This window comes from Lissotriton vulgaris, chromosome 6, assembly GCF_964263255.1.
Source record: "Lissotriton vulgaris chromosome 6, aLisVul1.2, whole genome shotgun sequence".
NCBI lineage: Eukaryota > Metazoa > Chordata > Amphibia > Caudata > Salamandridae > Lissotriton > Lissotriton vulgaris.
In genome coordinates this window covers 1,735,360,356-1,735,380,556 of record NC_141694.1, presented here as the reverse complement: position 1 = coordinate 1,735,380,556, position 20,201 = coordinate 1,735,360,356, and the positions used below count along the sequence as shown (strand labels likewise).

Below are 20,201 nucleotides of genomic sequence, written 5' to 3'. Positions count from 1 at the left end.
GCATATTATTCAAAAGAGCATTACGGCGTTCATCATCTGCTGTAGTAAATTTCAGGATCACAGCCGGCATCACAGGTGCATTTGGAAGCGGGAAGAGTAAGTTGAGTGCTTACAGCAACAACAAAAAAATTGAAAGGAGTAGAAATGGCCTCATTCATAACAATGAAAGAGAAATGGTGAGATAACTTTGAAAGGAAGATATAATTTAACAGTTGTTACTTTATTTATGTCTCTGTTTTTTACATCACCCACACAGCACTAGTTGCTGCCGAAGCCAGTGGCGTAGGAAGGGGGGTGCGGTGAGTGCGGGCCGCCGCGGGTGTCATAAGTGTCATCACTCAGGGGCGTGACAAAATGGCAGAAATATGTGTTTAAATATGTGTTTTAAACACATATGTTTGCTATTTTGTCAAGCCGGTGGTAAAGAGAATGTTTCCGCATCGGGTACCACCTGACCTTGCTATGCCACTGGCCGAAGCGACTACATACGTCCTGATGACAAGTAGTGCAGAGTGGCATTCGCGTGTGTAATTCTGCTCCACACAGTCGGGCAGGTGGCGTTCCACCACCCGGCTTTTCAGATTGTGGGAATGCTGGACCCAGTTTTAGCAGATGGAAAATCTGGCTTGGAAAATCGCCTTCGATTTGGAGCACTCCTGTCTGACCTTCTCGTACAACACGGTGTAGAGCATGCAATCCTGTCCTTTGCCACCCACTCCCCACCCCCTGCACTAGCCAAGAGTTTATATTTACCGCCTGCTCAGTGCAGGTAGCAAATTTGAACGCTAATCCCCCTGTGCTTGGGAATACCATGCAGAATTTCCTCCAGGAGGAATCAGGGCCCGCTGTCCTTTCCCAATCCATGGGGATTCAAATATAAGTGCACTGTACTGGCGGAATGCAACCACACGGTACCACTGTTAATGGGCCTCGTCAGTACTGTGAAACCAGCTTCTGCAAGATGACTCCTTATCAGGTATACACAAGAGGCCACCTGAAACACTGATAACATGTTGGTTTGTAATTTCCTTGTACATGCTACCAGCCTCAGGTGACCTAGCATGGTTAGTCTATGTATTTGCTGACTTCATCTGTCTCTTCAAATGCACCAGCTTCTTTGCACCTTCACTACCCTTTCTACATTTGATATTGATTGTTGAGTGCAATGCTTCCTCCTTTATTTATTACCATTTTATTTTTCAGCAACCCGTCCCAAACTGAATGTCAGGACGGGGCGGGCCAGTGCTACTGATTGGCAGCAGGGTGCTTTGGGCTTAAGCTTAAAATGTACATGTCCCTTTGGCTGGCCATCCTGTGCCGGCCAGCCAGCCATGCTCATTTTAAACTTCTCTAACCTAGTTGCCTTAGACAGCGGCGTTAGAGAAAGCTCGGCCTCCAGTACTCTTGAGGGCGCTGAGTGAGGCTGCTCCCTCCAATCCTGGTGCTGCTCTCATGCTGGTGTATGCAGCTCCAGGATTCATTAGGGGAGTTAGCTGGGTCCCGCATTGGAGCCTGCCATTAAAGACCGAAGGAGGAGGATGTCGCATTGCGGTGGAACGTAGGTCTACTTTATTTTTATTTTTTGGGCACCGCTGCACCACTTTCGGTACATGCCAGCCACCACTGCCCACACATAGATAACCCACGATCAGGCCCATGTATGTTCCAAGCCAAGAAGGGCACAGTCAAAAAGAGAATAAAATAAGAAAAATGGGGAGCAGAAGATGGAAAGTGGGAGAAGGGAATATCTGAGGGGAGTAGTATAAACTAACATTTAAAATTTTTCTTGAATAAATATATTTTGAAATTCCTCATTTCACGTGTCAAGTTTGTGTGCCATGGGAAAACCACATGAAAGTTCTTGCTGTTTAACCAGTTATTGGATATCCCTTTAAAATGTCTGACTCTGTCCTGAAGATAGGAAAGGCCCGACTTCCAGAAGGTGCGGTGCATGAGACTTTAACGAGACGGCGAAAGAGCTTAATACCATGGCAAAAGAAGATTTGGGGCAGATTAGCAATCAGGCCCAAGGCATCTGTTTGTTGGAAGGTGGTGCACTCATTGGGGAGCATTATGGTGACCACTGCTATCTACCTAGTTAAGAAAAGGAATATCTGCAACGCATGCACTAACTCATAGAGTTACAGCAAGTGTGAATGACATCGCAGCACACCCGCTGCTCTGAGCTTCTGTTCAGGTGCCACATAAGCCCTAGAGGTTTCTCTACAGAGACCCGGACAGCACACTTCTTCCTACATTGAAATTGTCCCCCTTGTTTCGGTTTTTAGGAGCCAAAGGTACTCTGCACAGGATGGCCTAACTGTGCACTACCTCCTGGATGGCACAACGATAGCATGTCCCTTGAAGGTTTTTTTCACAAGTGCACAGTCAAAGGAGTTATTTTCTTTGCTTGGATCTGTGGCCAAACCAAATTAGGGAATTCGTCTTTACATTGCGCAGGTGGCAACATTTTGCTACTATAAGGGATATTACAAAAGTATCCTGACAAAGGTCTGCAGCTTCGTCTGAAACACCAAAGAGACCTGGGAGTACATTAAAATGGTCAATTTGTATGCATTAAAGAAGGTCCTTGCAGCACATTTACAGACCCATTTAATTTATGTAGAGCATAAGTAATCAGAATACATTGCATTAGGAGAATAGTATTAAAAGGAAGACGTTTAAATGATATTAGAACATTGGAATGTTGAGCGCTCTATTGAAGACAATGGAGTGCTCCGGGCTTTTAGTGGCTGTTAGAAGCCTGGAGCATCAACATTCCAGTGTTTTCCTTTCACAGCTGTTGCTGGGGATTTCAGCCCCCTCGGGCTCTGTGGGGCCTTTGTTTTACTAATTAGAACATTCTGCCCTCCAAGGGCGGAATGTGCTAATAGCCTTAGAGCCGTCAGTAAGGGGCTCTACCCGCCATTACATTTTGCCTCTCTGTAAGGAAAACACAGGTTTTCCTGCATGAGAACCCCGACTAGATTTATTTGAAACCTTGTCCCAAGCCTGTTCTCTGAGGCGAAATTACCTGAATTTGGAGAAATACACTGGACAGTGATTGGTAGTGGGCACCTGCCAATCAGACACATTTTGGGCTCTCTGGAAGGAAAGCACTTGTTTCCCTGCAAGAGACTCCCCTGGTGAGTTCACCTGAATCTCTGCAGACAAGTGGAGGCTTCTGCTGTCGGAGGGACTTTCTGAGGAAAGAAACCCTGACCCAACCTGATTGCCTGGACCTTTGAATTTGTAGGAATGCACTAGACACTGATTAGCAGTGGGCATCTGCCAAACTGCCCTGCTTTGGAAACAGAAGCTGGAGCTATCTGCACCTTTACAAACATGCTTTGAACTGGATATCTGCCTGGACCCCCTTAGAAGAAGGTTCATTCTGGAGGATGCAGCCGCCGTGCTGCCTAGTTTCTCCTTGCTAGCACCAGGCCTGTGTCCCTGCTTCATGTGTGTGTGTCTGCCCTGATGCAGCTGCTGAATTTGCCCTCTTCTTAAGCATGCATTACCAATGAGAGCCTGATTCTCCTCTACCTCTTACAATGAGGCAGACAGATTGCTGAAGAATCAACCTCAATGATATCAGATGCTTATGAAGCTCTGCAGGGAGATTTAAATATTATGTAGGGAGATTATCCGGGTGCCCTGGTGGTCTTACTGAACAGTGAGCAGCATCTGCCTCACTGTTGCACACTCCTCTGCTCCCCTCGAGAATATCCTTCAGAGATTGCAGGTCGTAGCACAAGTTATGTTTCTCCTTAGTGTATTACCGGTTGTTGTGCTATCTATTGATTTGAGTACTGTTTATACTGGTTATACTCTAAGTACAATGTGTGTGTGTGTGTAATATTTGTAATCATCTTAACAAGTGTTTCCTGGACATTGGTACTTTATTGTGATTGTACTAACTGTGCTGCACTTTACCTAGACCCCTCAACCTCCACCCACATCTGTTGAGTCAATCTTTGAAATGCTCGCCCGCTCAAAAGTCTACGCAAAATGTCAAGGTCAGAGATGTGAGATTCTGTATTTGGTGCAATGAAATGAAATAAATAATGGTAGTGCTTAATTTGAGCTGGTGGGGCACGTAATGGTCAACACCGGCGCTTGTGACAGTCTGCCACATGGTGGTGCTGTCTGGCTAATTTAGAGATGGCCACAACATCAGTCAATTAGTTCTTCTATATACATGAAAAATTACTATTACCTGCTGCCCAAAACATTCGTATAGCTTTGGGGGCCTGCAATTGTCCAAATTGTCACACTTGTAGGAGTGTGATGGTAGTAGTTGTGTTGTTACCATTATTGGCAGCATGGCAGAGGCAATGTGTGGTGCAAGCTTCAGAAGCCTCCTGACGAGAGCCCTGGCATTTAGGTTTTTTTTTTTTACAAATTAAGCACTGTCAGAGTACCTTAAGCACTGATCAAAGGGACATTGCCCTTCCCATCTTTAAGAGAGCCTGGCAGAGACTGATGGTTTAAAGTGAGCTTTCCTTGATCAACATGTGCATAATACCAGCATTGATGCCGTGGTTCCTTCAACTTCCTTGGTAAAAGAAGGAAGAACAGAAAAACACTCACCAAGAAATGTATACATCTCTTGAGACAGGTATAACGATTATAGGCCAACCTGCCTTCAACAGAGGAGACAGACACAAAAGGATATTCAGGATGAGGGGTGGGCCATCCTGTAGGGATGTATGGGAAAAGGGCAGAGTTTTCATAAAGAAGACATAACATTTCTCTCAAGAAAACTTTTACAATCACCTCTTTGCAAGCTGAAAGAAGGGAGCAGCCATCAGTATCAAGAGAACACCATTTGGATTCCTGCCTCAAAGTGAATGCATAAAAATAAATCTTGCAATGACAACTGATTTTTTTCCAGCCAGCCCCCTCGTGTCATCCTATGTCTCCTGCAGCCATTATCATGTGACACAGGAACACGAGCCATCTCTATAGTGAACCTTTATCTCTCAAAGTCAGCATTATCCGGTCCTCTGTGGCCTCTTCCTTATACCTTCCAAAAATTGCACCCTCCTATATAGTTAACAGAATCGATTGCATTTTTATAAACAGCACTACAACAATGCCTCTTGGTACTGTCGGGCCATATTGCCTTGAACGAAGAAGTGGCAGGGGTTCAGGGAATCGAGAGACAATGTCAAATGCAGAGGGCATCATTACTGCAAAATATATGTTTTAATTGGCCATAATTACTCCAGCGTTTGTGGCCAACGGAAGTGAAGTAGAGATGCCAACACACAGCCTGTTTATGTAGACTAGTTATAAGTTTACTCTGGCTCTAGCTACTAATGTCCGATAATAGGAGGAAACAAAGTAAACCACCTGAGGAGGCTTTGACAACTCCCTGGTTACTGGGACACTGATTGCTTTACCTGCCTTTGAGCTCAGAAAACTGGACCTCAGTTTTTTTCCATGTAAATTAATCCAGCTGTTAATATGTTAATATGTTATGTTAATAAAAAATGTATTAAGCGCTCTATCGCCGATTGGTTTCTTGGCGCTGAAATCGACAGTAACATAAGCAGGGATGTGGGGTGAAGAGTTATTGATATGCTTGTCTGTAAAGCCAGGTCTTTAAGGCTTTCCGAAATGAGAGGAGGTCCTGACAGGTCCGAATCTCAAGAGGGAAGGTGTTCCACAGACAAGGAGCCAAGGTGGCAAACCTGCTCGAACTCATCCTGGTGTTTATCTGGGGTCAGCAGACCTGGACCTTGGTCTACTGAGACCTCTCCCCATTGATTTTTAACAGGACGAGCAGGGTATCTTGCATGTTTTCAGCAGAGTCGCTTTCAAAGTGAACCTTTATATCTTCATACTCCATGGTTGGATTGCGAGTTGGACGGTACTCGAGGTTACTGTGTATGAAATCCACAACAGGACTGTCCATTTCTGAGTTAGCACTCTCTGGAATGGGGAATTACCATGTGGAGCTGATTTTACATGTGAAACTGATTTTACATGTGAAGCTGATTTTACATGTGGAGCTGATTTTACATGTGGAGCTGATTTTATGTCATAAAATCTCATGAAATTCCTAATTCGAATGGTTCAACACATGAGCAGGTGGTAAATGTACGGTTAGACCTCTGGGTGTGTTGTAGGGTGAGGAAGGGGGTGGGTGAAGTAGGTGAGGAAGACAAGGTCATTTTTGTCCCAAACAAAAATGGAGAATAAGGCCGCTGCAGCCAAAGATATGCGATTTTTCTGGCCCGATTTACTGGTTGGAAAATTGTGTATGGTTTTCCAAGTGTGGAAATATTGGATATGGAAAAACCTACTGTAGGAAATTGGGTTACTGGTTAAGGGGAGTGGAACCCTTCTCAGGTAGAAACAACAATTTCACCTACCAAGCAACCCCAAATTAACCTGTGCTTAACTTAGAGGTATTGTGTAAAGTATTTATGCAGCACTTTAATCAGTAAAAAAAAGGGAAATAGAGTCAAATGTAATATATTATTTTAGACCAAAGCGATCGCAAGTCTTGAACCCCTTGCTGGTTTAGCCCTTCTGGCTTCCTAGCGAGAACCTGCAGCCTGTTTTTACAGAGACCGATTCCTATTGAAAGACATTGGGCCGCCGACGCTGATTTGCACCGTGCACCCAGACTACCTGTGCTGCTGGTGGTGTACTGTTGGTGCCCCTTTGGACCTTGCCTACCACTCACCTTAACTTCTAGGGATTGGTCCTGTAAGTCAATGTACTGTACCTGTATACAGTACTTGTTCTTCCTTATATAGGATAGCATTGGAGAACTCAGAAATTGCAGTTTCCACTTTTTAAAGTGAAAATAATGTATGTTTAAAAAAGTACTTACCTGAATGCTTTTCTCTGATGCCTAAACATATATAAAGATGCTTGCTATTTTTATAAATTGGTGTGGATCTCCGTCTTGAGCTGTGTTGTCATTTATTGACCATTGTGTGTATTTGCAAATGTCTTGCACTTCTCTATGTTAAGCCTAAGGCTGCTCGACCACACTACCCTCTAGCAGAATACTTAGGGATTGCATAGCAAGCCCTGTTCACTAGTAAGGGAACCCCTGGAATCTTTGCACAGATTCTTGATATTTCAAATACAGAGCCATGCTGCTACCAAGAGTTTTTCACTACTAGCATTTGTAAAGGCTAAAAGTGCATGCCCAACTTTTTAGATACACTGCACTCTGTGGTATGGGCTACTTAGAGCCTACCCTAGGGCGACATTTATGTTAGAAAAATATAAATTTAGGCCTGGCAAAATGTTTATTTTGCCAGGTCGAAATGGCAGTCAAAAACTGCACACAAAGGCTGTGATGGCAGACCTGAGACGTAGTTAAAGTACCACTTAAGTGGGTAGCACAATCAGTGTTGGAGGCCTACAAGTAGCATTTAATTTGCAGGCCTGAGCACAGGTAGTGCCACTTAACTAGGGACTAACATGTATATTAAACGTGCCAATTGGGTGTAAGCCAATGTTACCATGTTTTAGGGAAAGAACACAAGCACTTTAGCAGTGGTTGGCAGTGGCAAAGTGTGCAAAGACCCAAGAACAGCAAAAATAAAGTCAGTAAAAACAGGATGATTGAAGGCAAAAGGTTGGGGAAAACCCAGGCCAAGGGTTTTAGGTCCAACACCTACCAAGTTTAAATCAGGTGCAGCATAATTCCACTTGTTAATCATAGCCTATATGTTTTGACTCCTCATCTGCATCATGCCAGCTTAGCAGCATGTGGTTGATGTGAAATGAACATCAAAAGAGATACTTGCTCATAGGGTGATTGGCATTGATGTTTGCTGGTATTGTAAGTGGAGCAAAACAATGCAAAAATGGATCTTCGTTTCATTTTGAGCTGTGATTAATCTGAGTTATGGTTGTTACCCTCCCCTTTGCTTCCCGGGTTCTAGAAGGGGCTAGAGAGACAGCAACAAAATTTAAAAATAGATAAAATAAACAACCATACAGTTTCATTCAGGCTGTGAAACAAGATTCCTTGAACAGAGTAGCTGACCCGGAAATAGCTGCTGGAGCCATATCGGCTATCCTCAGCTCCTATTTGCCACTCGCTCTGAAGAAGTGTGGTCAAACTGCAGCCGCTGAAGGTACAGTTGTTGCTGGTGGGTTGTCATCATCTGAGCTGCAGCTTCATCACTGGGGTCTTTTTAACCCCTTCACTGCGGCGGCAATTCCGCCGCAGTGCTAGGGGGTGGGGGGGCGCACGGCTCACCTGCGCTTGTGACGGAAACGCTTCGTCACGCGCCTCGGGTGAGCTGTGCTAGTGACGGAACGGTTCCGTCACGAACGCGCCCGCTCAATAGAACGCACCGCGCAGGCGCGAAATCAGCGCCGTGCAGGCGCGTCGAGCGGGCCGTGACGGAACCGTTCCGTCACTAGCACAGCTCACCCGAGGCGCGTGACGGAACGGTTCCGTCATAAGCGCCGAGCGGGTTAATAACAGTAGATTACCCAGCTGATGTGACTAGTGTGGCCTGCACTTGCTTCTTCCTCTGACGGTTACATTTGGAATTTGAGCTTAACCCACATGCACTTCTAAAGTGTTTGTTTTTTAGGATAATATTAATTCTAGTATTTATTGTGCCTCCAGCACCTACTGACCCATCCCCTTTTCAGAAGTTCCAACTTGGAGTTGCTGGTGTTAATGGGAAGGAACACTCATTGTCTAGTGGAGCCTGCTGTGGCCTGCAGCCTGAAGCTATTATTGGTCCAGGAGGACCCAGAGGACCAATCATGATGTTCGTTCCATTTTCTCCTGCTGGATCTTTCATGTCATTCTCTGTCAATGTTATGTTTTCTTGGCGTTAAATGAAATGGTTGTACAATGCCCTGCAGTAAAGATGGTGCCTAACTGCCTTAAAGACCAGTGCCCAAAGGGATGTGACTAATGGTTTCCTCTGGGTCATACCAATTGTGTTAACCTTTCTATCTTTGACACAGTGTCCAGTCAGTGATGATCAGGAGGCAGATATTTTACTTATATTTAATTAAAATAATGACTATTGGAAATGCATTTGGAAAAATCTTTTCACTTTAGGTATTATTTGTATTGTTTTAATGTTTTTGATTGGGTTTTTTTATATTGACTTTCTGTCCAGTTATTGTATGGCGTTTTTTGTAAAGTTGAAACCATGAAGGGTTGATGATGACGATGGGCAAAGTGTTACGAGGAAGAGACCACTAGAATTATGCGTGACTGGAGTATAACATTCTGCAGCTAGCTTGATTAAATTGTGATTTATTGTATTGTATTGTAACTGCATTTATAAAGTGCTTACTACCCCATATGAGGTGTCGAAGCGCATTTTTGGCAAGTAGCACACTACTCCGGAACCCATAAAGGATTAGTGGTAAATAAGTATGGCGAAATATGAAAGTAGTTTGAGTGGTGGACATGTTAGTCAGTTATTTGGATTGAGAAGGATAGTGGAGGGAAAAGGTTTGCATTTATATAGCGCTTGCTACCCCTAATGGGGAGTTGAAGTGCACTTTCTGCAAGTAGCACGCTACTCCACAACCCATTAAGAATTAGTGGTGAATTATTATAGTGAAATATGAAAGTAATTTGGGTGGTGGACATGTTAGTCAGTTATTTGGATTGAGAAGGATAGTGGAGGGAAAAAAGTTTGCATCTACATAGCTCTTGCTACCCCTAATGGGGAGTTGAAGTGCACTTTCTGCAAGTAGCACGCTACTCCAGAACCCATTAAGAATTAGTGGTGAATTATTATAGTGAAATATGAAAGTAATTTGGGTGGTGGACATGTTAGTCAGTTATTTGGAATGAGATGCATCATAATGCAGCACATTCTACAGTAGAATTATTTTTTTAATTTTAGCACACATTAATACTGTCAGTCAAGGGTTTTACCTGGTACATACCAGTTTCACAGCTGCATACAGCAAGCGGCATCTGAAAGGAAACCAGTTATTCTTTGCGAAGAGTCTCTAACCTATGATCTGCATGCGCCTGAAACAAACTTTTATTCTTGGAATCTGCAAACTATGACTGGGCTGTGCGATACATGGGTTTAATTTATAATGACACTGAAACCCCCGCTACTGCTGCTTCACATAATTCCAGTAGCTTGGAGAAGGGTTAACATTTCTTTAATTGAAGCAGTGGTCACACACAGGGCTACAGGTTTAATTAGATTATAGGACAGAGTTGACTACATTATTCAGGAGCAAATTGCAAATTATGCATCACAATGTGTCACATTATAAGGCAGTATTATTTCATTCTTTTGTCATTTAACCCACACTAATACGCTATAGGTAAATCTTCACCTCATTAGTACCAGCATAACACCTGAATGCAGCAAATAGACATTAAGATGTGAATAGTTCAGCTACTTGGCGGTATGTGGCACGTTTTCTTCTAACTTTTGAGTGCTTTCAGCTTCACACGTTATTTTATTGAATTCTACAAATTATGCAGCAGAAGGTGGATTATGTGGTGAGAGTGGTAGGTCTTTAGTAACGCAGAAAACTTCAAAATTGCAATATTCCAATGGCCCTGGGAAATATTAAACCTTGAAAGATATTTTTCCTTGTAGGAAGATGACCAGGCCTCCAACAATTTCACTGTACCTTCTTTTTTCTAGTGTGGAGTTTTATATAGCACAAACTAGACCCGAAGGTATCAGAGCGCTTTACATGAGCACCAGTTACGTTACACAAGGACACATTCATTTGTGTCAGGCGCAGGGAGATTAAGTGATCTGCCCAGAATCATAGGATGTTGAGCGTCGTTGCCGAGATTTGAACCCGGTTCCCCTGCTCTGAGGACGACAGCCCTAGCCGTTTGGCCACATTCAGGGTAAAGCATCTACAGTGGTTGTTAGTGGTTAATCAATAGATCACCTCCAAGTATTGATTTCATAGCATCATTTACCTTTTACTCTCATCACTGAGTCAGGCTGGTTCACCTATACTATAATTGTGTTAAGTACCACTGACAGGAGACAGCGGTGTTTGACTTTTGGACCTTGGTGATTGATTAGACAGGTCGCATGCGTCAGAGGTGCTTGGGGTGTCAATGAATGAAATGAAACATTTCCATCCCTGAGGTTGTATGGGGTCTTGTTGGTGATATGCCTCATATTTACCACAATGGATGCCGGCGATGACTCTTGACTTACATTCATTGTCTGCTGAGGGTCCGTTTTAGGTATGAGTGCTGCTGCGTCACCCTATTGAACTCCTTTATTGCCACTCAAACAGTGATCTGACTGGTATGTAAGTTAACAGCTGAAAGTGCAGCTCCTTTTAAGTGCATATGAATTGTCTCGTAATTCCATTTTGTGATGATGCAGCTGAAAAAATATTTAACAAGTGCCATAACTCACTCACTTGGGTCCTTGCTACCTCGCTCTAGAGATGTTAATAGCAATGGCGACTGCCTCGGAACAGGGGTGGTGAGCCGAGGAGGGGAATGGATAAAACAAAAAATAATACCTTTCCTTCGCCACAGATGCGCCACACGCCTCTCCTTCGTACTCTTCGTCTGCACTGGCAGCACCGGAACCATACTCTCCCAGCCAATCACGATTCTGCATGAGCAGTGTGATTGGTCTGAGCGGCCTGTTTGACCACTTGGGCAGTGCCTGGGAGTCTTGGTATGTTCTCCATCAGGCTGTGCAACGCAAGAGGGCCGGCCAAACATTCATGCGCACTTAGGGAGTGCAAACCACTCCTTACTGTGCTCAGTTCCACATCGCCCGACCTGGCTCCAGTCCTACACAGAAAAATAAAATGATAATAACGTCTTGTTATTATCAATTTATTTTTGCACTGCTCAAATAGAAGTGGGCCGACGATCCCCGCTTTAGCGGAGGAGCAGCTACTGGTTAATAGGTGAGAAAGCACCCACCTAAAAAGGCTAATTCAGGTTATGATTCCCTAAAAGAAACAGGAGGGGGCCCAGGGTGAATACCAGCGCTGCGGCGGAGGGAGCTCGAGACTGACCCACTGGCTGGGACACGGAACACGCTGAAAGAGCCCGGTGAGTGGGGGGGAGGGGATGTATGCACGTGTGTGTGTGTGCATCTGTGGCTGTGTGTGTGTGTGTGTGTGCGTCTGTCTGTCTGTCTGTGTGTGTGTTGTGTGTGTGCGTGCGTCTGTCTGTCTGTGTGTGTGTGTTGTGTGTGCCTGCCTGCGTGTGCATGTGTTGTGAACAGCCTGCCGGAATCGGAGCGCGTGTTCACGCGCGCGACCTGATCCGATTCCGGCAGGCTGCGTGCGCGTGCCAGTCTCTTGTCTCCTCTGGGTAGTCCTTGAAAGCTGAAAGGACTGAAACGATGGCAATAGACTCGCTTTGCGACAGCAGGGTCGAGACCTAAAACTCACCACTTCTGACCACTTAAATTGGCAAAATGCCATGCTCCCAAGATTGAACGAAGAAAACATGTCACCTGCTCTATTTCCTAAAGAAATATAAAACCTTTCTTCAAAAACACTAATTTCAGAATAAGGGTTCAAACTCTCCCAACTGGATGTAGGTAATGCTTTACTCGGAGTTCTCTTAGACACCTACAACAAAGGCATCCCATATACTGGGGCACGTCTCATCAAGGACCTCAAGACTTCAATAAGTTTCAACCACATCTGTCGAACACTGAAAGAACTACACTGTCTCCCCTGCCAGGCTACCGAAGAAAAAATTGAATTTTGAGTGTTTTAGAGACCCTGCAGTCCTTTCACCTGAAACACCAACCAGAAAATCCCACTAGCCACGAAAATTAAACTATACAGTGCATAGTTTTCAGAGAGAACATAACCTCCCAAAATATACCCAAGTCAAGTGACAAGATATCATAAAATGTCTTTATTTCCTTGTTTAAAAATAGATTAAAATAAGTTTTAAAGTACAGCTTTTTAAAAAACTTCAGTCCAAGGTTACCAAAATCCAAATTCAAATATAATTTATATATACAAACTAAATATCACAAAATATAGCCTATCAGGTTTGTTGTGTGCAGCCTTTGTGCAGCCACCATGTGTTCCGCGGACACCACTACTTATTCAGGGATATAGAACAGAAGAACTGCTTGAACTCCTCATCCAATATTATTAATATGTTGCACTGTTTCTCAGTATTAGCACATTCTTTCCAGATCCTTATTAATCTAAGGATTCTATTTCAACTGAAAGGTTACCATTTTCAATAACCTCTGTCTGTCAAAATTGCAAGCAGTCTCAGCAGAGGGGAGTAAATTCAACCGGTCTCCTGTATGTCATGATTTTAGAATTCTATAATTTTAAAAGTTTTCTTTTGACATTTTCCAATGCTCATATTGTGTGTGATGTTTTATACTTTTTATTGTAGATTAACACAATAAACTTTATTTACTACTACTCAAATTGGTTTATCATCTCGTGGAAGAGGTGTGGTGCAGCGGCCAGGGTGTCTGACTCCCGAGCACGGGGGCTCACGGTTCGCGCACTGGTGGCAGGTCAGCTCAGCACCATGTAACTCTGGGCAATTGCTCGCTTAATCTTCCAGACGGCCCCCAGTGCCTTGACGCCCTCTGGCAATTGTTCTCGCTTACAAAAATACTGGATCTTAGTAAAACATTCCATTTTATCCAAAGGCCAGATCACCAGACAGACCTCCTCCCTCACAAGGCATATAAGTCAGGGAGGCAAGGCAGGCTTTAGCGTTGATGGCGCCCAGTGAAACAATGATTTCTGGCTCCCCCACACCCCATGACCGCCTATTCGGATTCTCTCACTACTGCCCGGCAAAGTGCCCCTTATCTCTCCAATCATAAGTTATTGCTAAGCATAGCGCTCTCACCCCCACACTGCCAAAGTCAGCGCCCCCAACCACTGGTCAGTGCCCAGTGCAGCCACACAGGTCGTTCTGCCCTCAAGACGACCCTGCAGGGAGGCATGTCTTATCTTCGAGGCCATCTGAAAGAGCGACAAACCTATTGAAAAACACAACACTATATCAGGCCAAGAATCAAACTACCTTAGTCCAAAGCTTTGCACCAGAAGTCACAACATCACCTAATTAGAAACAAAAAAAAGCAAGAAAGTTTAATCAAAACGCAGGTTTTTACCATTGCAACACCTGAAATTTCTCCCAAAAGGTTAATGAATAATTATGTACATTTGGTAGGAAGAATCTTAAACACCCCTTTTTAAACGGTTTAAGGGAAGAAAAAAGAAACAAAGTATTTCCTCCACGGATGTAAGCAGAACAAAAAGGCTGTAAGCAAATCCATATTTTTGCCACATCTATTCATGCAGACATTTCACACCCAGCTGCAAATGGACAACGTCCAACAAGTGTTTGTGTCATAATTCCTTAATTCGCAAAATGTCTTATCCCACATTCCCATCGACGCTCCGTAACTTCCTGTGATAATATGTTTTTATAAAACTTTTCTGCTCATAGTTGTCCATTGTTAGAGTACAGACACGAAGAGTTGGGGAAAATATGTGGTGTTGTATGGGGTGGGAAGCTGACGCTTAGATCTGTTTGAAAGACATTGTGTTAGAATATAAGAACCATTCAGAGTTGCAAAAAATAACCTGCATGTATTTAAGGCACCTGCGATCCATATTGTTTATGAATTATTGGTGCACAATTCATGCTGAGATCCTAATACAAGATCACCATTCGGCTGCACAGTTTATGAGATGTCAATAAGATATTGGTCAACTTTAATGGCCCTAATGGGTTCTTAACCTTTAGACTTCTGTGGACCCCCACCTAATCATTGTCACTTAGGGCGATTAGATTTAGTTTTTTCATTTCTAACTGCTGCCCACCTAATAATCATGGGGCATGTTACCAAGCAATAGCGATAATTATCGCTATTGCTTGGTTAGCGTGAAAAAATTATCGCCGAGCTGCGGTGATTTTTATCGCAGATGAACCTTGGTATTACCAAGGTTTATCACAAATGCGATAAAAATCGGCCGCAATGCATGAATATCGCTGAAAAGTCAGCGATATTCATGCATTACCGAGCTAATGCTCTTAGCCATGTTATCCACCTCCCATTGGATAACATGGCTAAGAACTGCTCAGGGCAGGTGTTAGCTTTTGGAGATATTCGCGCTTAGCGCGAATATCTCCAAAAGTTGGTAATAGGAGATAGCAATGTTAGCGACTGTTTCCAGTCGCTAACATCTTGGCACGCCCACTTTGCATGTCATTAGTGATAAATATCACTGACATGCAAAGCGGGGCCCAAGATGGTCGCTATCTCCTACTAGCTGTCGCTAACTGGTGTTAGCGACAGCTAGGTAATAGGGAGATAATTTTATCTCCGCTTTCTTGTCTTTTAAAGCCAAAAAAGCGGAGATAAACCCCCTTGATAATATGCCCCCTAGTTCTGTACATATACCACTACATAGGGATGGTTCATTTTCAGTTATTTGCAAAACTAGTCCCCATATTTCAGCAGAAAATGTTCATTTAAAACAACGCTTTCTGCTGTTTTTCTGCGAGTAAATGCTTCCTTAATAGACGACCAGTCTGATCTGCCAGTCACGTCGAAATATGACAGACTGCCGGTAATTTTTGCATGACTCGCTGATGTCTTTACATCTGTATTTTACTTTACGTGCCATTGATTAAGTAAAGTGCTTCCTAATCTGGCGGATAATGTCTGCTATCTACAACATGGGTTCTCAGGCATTTCAACGGGTAATTTCTTTAACATAAAGTACCTGCTGTTATTAAGGAAAGTTAAACGGTAAAAGGAAATAGTGAAAAATCACTCAACTAAATTGTTTTTATCGTACAAATTGAACATTGAATGTTCTTTCTTAAAAAAGCATAATGATGCATTAATAGCCTTCCGGTTGGCGCGCGTTTTGGCTGCTGAGTGTTCCTGACTGACTCTGATGTCAATCATGGCGCGTGCATCTATACAATGTGTTTTCCCACCGCCAGCAGTGGCTGCCCACTGTACACATTGACGCGTGCCACGGCCTGGTTGTTTACCAGCAGGCTGTTCTCTGCCGCGCAGCGCAGAGCATTCTGGGATCACCTGGTCCAGTTAGTATTTAATTTGTAAAAATACAGAGGCAGGGGTGAGCGGCCAGCTGGGGCTCGAGTGCCGGGGTTGCAGAACACCAATGCCTCCCTGGACCAGAGCACAAAGCCTTGCTCTCTTGCGTCATGACTTGTTTTTTGTGGAAAGTAAAGTTGTGCTTTACGCAAACACCTTTTATAACTGTGCTCTGCAAGCAGACTTGTTGAGACGATAATGTGTGGCTGGAATATTTGAGCATGTTTGTTGTGATGCTGGTGTGTTCTGTTGTTTTTTTGTGCGCTTTTGTGTTTTTGAGCTAAATTATTGTGTTGAGTTATTTTATGTGGTTGCTCAGTTGCATACTATTTTATTGTCTTATGCCCTATTATGTTTCTTTTGTGTTAATATTTATGCTTTCTGTAATTTTATTGCATTGTTTTCTGTTCTGTAGTGCTCTGTTCTTGCTGCAAATATATCAATAAGTAGTTCGACATTTCCAGGCAAAAACCTCAATTTTCTTTAAAGGTCCAGTGAAAAACAACCATTTACCACTGACAAAGGTGGCAAATTACAGCTGTTCCAGCCTTTCATCTATTTTAGATGCGAGTTAGCCCAAACCTGTGGCAGGAACCCTGTTTTAAAATAGCACTCATTTTATGATCCGTCCGCTGCCCTTTTATCTGACTTGTGCATGTTATTTTTCATCTCTATTTCCTCTCTTTGTCAGATTTCCTATCCTTTTCTTCCTCTTTCTGACTCCCTTCTCTGCCTTTCTCTCTTTTACTTTGGGTTAAAGTCTTAAAATGCAAAATATGTCAGACGTCCCAAAACTGATTTTCACCAAACACAACCAATTGAAGAAATTAAGCAATGGACCAACCACCACTGGTCCCCAGCACTGCCTTGCATGATGTGCCTTCTATTACGTATGTTGACGGGATGCAACTAACACAAGTGTGATACATGTGTTTGTTTACATTGTAACACAGGTGTTCCAAAAGAAAAGTGAGAACAAGAGAAAACACTCAAGCACATGAGAAAAGTTTGAGGGAACCAAACAAACTAAACAGCTCTGACGAAGTACACAAAAATGTCTCCGAAATAAGTGACTATATCTGCTTTAACAGAAAGAAATGGAGGAAACAGTATGGCCACAGTGAATAAAAATGATCAAACAGACAGCTGGGACAAGTTCAACACGACTGGCAAAGGAAAGTTGAGGAAAGGTTACATAATTTGAAATGAGACAGACACATCCACACATTAGGAGATCATTCCTTTTAGGCCCAGGAGAACAGTACAAAAAGAAAAGATTGGTTGCAGAGATTACAGGAGTACATATTTGCATCACGTAACTTAGAAATGCTGTGATCAATAAGTGCCACATTTAAAGAAAAACTAAAAAGGTTCTGCATCTTGGAGGTCCTATAGCCTATCTATATTTTCTGATTTAAGAAACTCCCCCTGGAGACCTCTAGAAAGGAGAGAAAATACTGACAAAAATATGTGAACTAACACCAACTTTGTAATTGAAAGGGAGACTCAAAAATATTCTGTATCCAAAATTCAAACTATTTCTAAAGCTGTCCTACTCATCTTGCCCTTCTTAAGCTTATTTTCCAGTTTATCGTCCTCACAGTTGAGGCTTCGATACATGAGGATGCGACTAGTCCTCACTCACATAAGTATATTTATTCCTTGTTGTGAGGTTTGAGCTTGAAAGAATGTTTGGAGGATTCCGATGCTAATACCCAGGATTCTGCCCATATATATTGATGCAGTTCTGAGTGACGGGGAAAATGAGTGGACGGGTTAGAGAAACCCCACAGTGTTTTCAGTGGTTCAGTACCAGATTTGTATGGATAAGTAGTTCTTCAGGCCAACATTCATGGTTACACGTCCTCGCAGTACCATCTATATGAAAGGACATGGGTGACAGTCAATACACAGTAGAACCACCTCCAGCCACAATCCCCAGTAGAGTTCAGGATTTACCAGATTCGAAGTAAGGAGGTGCCTGCAAAGGGCCAAGAGTAGCAGTAAACCTACAGCCACCTGGACAACCAGAGGACTGGAAAATGGATGAGTCAAGATGACTCAGCAAGAATACAGAAGATTATTACAAGAGGAGACACGAAAGAAGTACACCAGCCAAGGCCGGACTGGCCATAGAGGGCAACCGGTGTTTCCACGGTGGGCTGGAGGGGTAGGGGCCGGTTTTTTGGCAGTGGAAGCCGGTTTTGTCACTGGGGCAGTAGCGGCCCATGGAGGGAGTTCCTTGGGGCAGTGAGGTGGGGCGGGGGAGGGGCAATGTGGGGGGTAGTACGAAATTCCTTTTACTAATTAAATTGTTTACTTTCCTTCAATTATCCATATTCCCGTTTTTAGCCCCTCCCCCGCCCCTCCTTCCTGCCCCACCGGAACTCCCTCCATGGGCTGTGGCTGATTCAAAATAATTATAAATAGTCATGGTTATCGACACAGCCGTTTTCTCTGCTCACAGCACACGACTCTTCTGGTCAGCCTACCCTCAGCTCTCCAGCCCTCCGAGTACACTCCACAGTGTAACTAGGCGAACACAACTTTCACTTCAAGCCCAGAAACTGGATCTGTGAACCTGGTTCCCCAGCTTCCAAGTCGGTCGCTTTGGCCGTTAAGACACATCCTCTCCTCTGTTCACCATCTTTTATGTATCCCTGCTCTAAAATGCTCACTCCTCGCCCTTGGAGGCAGATTTACTCCCCCATAGAATTACCGCGTATGGTGTAATGCACTGTTTGGATACATTGATGTGGGAGTGCAAATGCACATTTAATGAATGTCTGACTTTAATTTACACTCATAAGCTGCCCCGAGCGTAGGTGCACCCATGGCGACTTGAATCCAGCTCCTAGGAGCAGGTTTGCCTCTGAGGTAATGCAGGCACAACTTAATTCAGGCATGTGAATTATTGGAGCATTGTGGGGCTGCGGAAACAGGCACGCCGATGAGACAGACGTGTTCACGATTCTCTCCAGCCAGTGCTATTCCAGCAGAGTCCGTCGGCACCATTACTGCTGCCTTTAGACAATGCTTCGGCTCAAAATTAAATGGTTCCTCTGCTATATAAATGAATAAATATGAATTTAATCTTTCATGATATATCCATTCTTTTACTTATTTAACAACAAAAATATTTTTTATATACCATAAAGGGTCAAGTTCTAAACAATGTGCCGTAGTTCAATCTTGGACAGAAAGTCTGGCGCGGTACTTATTTCAGGTGCACTTTCACTCCACCGTAAACAAGCTTCTCCAAAGCCAATGGGTCTCCCCTCTGGGGTCTATTGGCTTCGCCGCTGGTTGTTAGTGATACTGCAGAGTATCCCCAATGCAGAGGAGCATGGTAAAAGAGAAGAAAGTAGGGGCTGTGAAGTCATCACCACACACATGCCTACATGATGCCACGTGCCGTTATTTCTTTAGGTCGAGTCTGAGTAAGTGCCGCCTGTTAGACCCGGCCTCGTGGCGTGGTCCTCCCTGACCCGTAGCAACACCCTTCCGAGCTTACACCACAACAGACCCCTGAGTCCCCCGACCTAGCCAATTCTTCCCTCCATGTTAGTAGTCCTGACCATTCCCGGACTTCCCCGTCCAGGCCTCCATCTTTCCGGCCCGTAGGCCCTGTGTGCCCACTTTCCGGCACCTAAGATGGCCGCCCGAGCCAGCGCGGCCTAGGCCGAGAGGCGCCACCCTGGCAGAAGGACCGAGCAACCCCCTTCAGGGAGAGAGGAAGAAGCAGTATCTTTCACACCTCCAATCTCTCCTCAAGAGTGGGTTTCGATCATCCCTCCGGCCACCCGGAGGGCTGGCTCCACACCTGCTGCGTGTCTGGGACTCCTCCCGAACCTGACATGAATGGACAAAGAGGCAGGAAACCCAAACAAGCGGCTCCCAGGTGCTAAAACCCTGCAGACCAGAACTCCGGAGATCAAAGGGGAACAGCCATATAACTGGGGATGCCCCGGAACTATCGACAGATTCGATCCTGGAACGACGAGAGCCCTGCTGACGTGGTCGCGGCTCGTTTGGCAGAGAAGGACTTCTGCTGGAACCACCTGAGCCCTGCTGAGTAATTCGTCTCTCCCCTGCAACTTTGAAACACCGAGCCCTGCTGAGTGACTCGTGGCTCCCCTG

At 44.2% G+C, this 20,201-nt stretch overlaps 1 protein-coding gene across 1 annotated transcript in view; it reads left to right on the top strand.

The window, feature by feature from the left end:
• The window catches only part of ALK (ALK receptor tyrosine kinase), a 2,610,699-nt gene that overhangs the window by 903,406 nt on the left and 1,687,092 nt on the right, over nt 1-20,201 (top strand). The gene's annotated exons all lie outside the window — the stretch shown is intronic.